This window comes from Polypterus senegalus, chromosome 17 (genome assembly GCF_016835505.1).
Source record: "Polypterus senegalus isolate Bchr_013 chromosome 17, ASM1683550v1, whole genome shotgun sequence".
Taxonomy (NCBI): Eukaryota; Metazoa; Chordata; class Cladistia; order Polypteriformes; family Polypteridae; genus Polypterus; species Polypterus senegalus.
The window spans coordinates 7,387,584-7,389,850 of NC_053170.1; the positions used below are offsets into that span (position 1 = coordinate 7,387,584).

The 2,267-nt window shown below is 38.7% G+C and overlaps 1 non-coding gene across 1 annotated transcript; it reads right to left on the minus strand.

Moving 5' to 3' along the window:
• Nucleotides 1-850: 850 nt before the first annotated feature.
• trnaq-uug lies at nt 851-922 on the minus strand. The gene has a single exon. It is a non-coding gene; the product is annotated as a tRNA-Gln (tRNA).
• Between the last annotated feature and the right edge of the window lie 1,345 nt (nt 923-2,267).

Here is a 2,267-nt window from a genome sequence, read left to right on the forward strand (position 1 = left end):
CAATGCAGAATTTCAACCATTGTTATCCAATGAAAGACAAAACATGCAAGAAAAACAAAATCAAAACCCAAACTCACAACATCCGTCCCCCTGCCACGATGCTGTCAAAGGTTTTAAATTTGCCGGGTGTCCGTGTAATTATTTGTCCAGGATTGGTTCCTTCCTTGAGCCACGTGCTGCCGCAATAGGCTCAGACCACCCATGATCTAACAAACCCCTGGAACTGTCCTGTTGCACCTTAGAGGTCCGAGAAGGCAGGCGGGGGACTCCCGGCCAGGGCATTTTAAATAACAGCCTCGCAGATGATAACGGTAAGACGGAGAAAGGGACGCCACACGAGACGCCTTGACAACTATCGGGGACACTGAGAGAGTGGAGTAGTCTGTCTAGCGCAGGGACTGTCACTTTTACGGGGTGTCTTACTCGGCTTTTACAGCGAAGGGTGATTCTGCTAGAAGTGATGAACGCGCCTGTTTAGCTCCTATTCAGTGTGTGTCTCGGTATTTTCAGCTCGGTGCTCGTTCTAATAACAAAATGAAATACGAGTTTATATAATTAAGTGTGTCATGGAATATATTGAGAGTCGGCCCTGGATGGATGGTTGGATTGAAGAAGCGCTGGGATGTACGACGAGAAAGCAATCGGTCAGGAACAAAGTGACTGAGTCAATATGCAAAATAAAAAAAATGGAACAAATGTGCAGAAAAGTGAAGTAGTGTTAGAAATAATACCGTCATCTTCATTTGTTATATTACACGAGCAGTATACCATTGTTGTATTTTTTGATCCGCGGTAGTTTATCAAACGTGTTTACGGACAGAAGTGAAATGGAAACGCGAAAACGTTTATGAGGTCCCACCGAGATTTGAACTCGGATCGCTGGATTCAAAGTCCAGAGTGCTAACCATTACACCATGGGACCACGAGCTGCCGTTGACGATCTCAAAAGTTATGTAGTTAAAAGACTGCAAATTGTATTATTGTTATTATACATACCGGTCGATTGCATTTACATTTATTTGACTAGCAGATGCCTAGTAGGTAAATCTAATCGAGTAAAGTGAGGCTCGGGCCGGTTTGTTCAGCAAGCGGAGTAGGATAGGTAACAAATGATGATTGGCACAAATGAAAAAGATGTAACAATTCATACATTTACAATCATGGATTACGATCAATAAAGCAATTAAACTTAATGCAACAATAAATTCACCATCAATATAAAATACCCTAAAGTTTTCCTTTTTTTTTAATCAGTTACCCAGATATTCACAGAACAGACGGGTCTTCAATTGTTTCTTAAATACATTGAGGGAGTCAGCAGTTTGGATCGAAGTGGGCAGCTCGTTACACCAACCAGGAACTACACAGAAAAAGAGTTCTGGATTGAGACTTGCCACCATGTAGAGGTGGCATCACCAGATGCTGTTCCCTGGTTGACCTGAGTGGGCGAGAAGGGGCACAGCACCTCACCAGTGTCTCCATATAAGCAGGTGCTGACCCACTGACTACTCTGTAGACAGGGCCGGGTTAAGACCCTTAGATGCCCTAATCACTAAGTAAATTTGGTGCCCCCTTACACTAGTAATTCAAAATATTAAGACAATAACAAACTAGAAAAGAAAATTTTATATTATTATCGAAAATTCGAAATTAAAAAAAATATATATAGTTAGAAGGAAATTAATATTTATTTTTGTTTGCTTCATTTTAATTCTATCTTAGTAATTTTCTCCTACTTTTTTCCTTGCAAACTCTTTGATTAGACCTTCATAATCAATCTTACGTAACACATCTGCTTCTATACATAATAAAGATAAGGCATCCAGCCCGCCTTGATGCATAGTTGTTCTGAGGGGAATTTTAATAAATTTCAACCGAGAAAATAAGCGCTCAGCTGAGCAGTTTGTGACCATTAATGTTAAAAAAATATACGAAAGGCAATGTCTACATTTAGAAAAGCACGCTCAATATTGTCTTCTAAAATTATTTTATAAAGTTCTGCATGACGGAAGCTTGTTTTTACATTTTCTGTTGCACTGAACTTATGGCGCACATATAAATGAAACTGCTGAAGTGTAGCTGAGAAATTACTGTTTAAGTCTTCTGCGTAAGCATATTTTTCTTCAAACTAGGACGATTTTTTGTTTTGATTAAAACAGAAAATAACGCTTTCTACGTACTAAAAATTTATTTTAAGTTAAATAACAGGTAAATCACGAAACACAACAATTACGTGATAATTTTTAATCAACTATTAACTATTATTT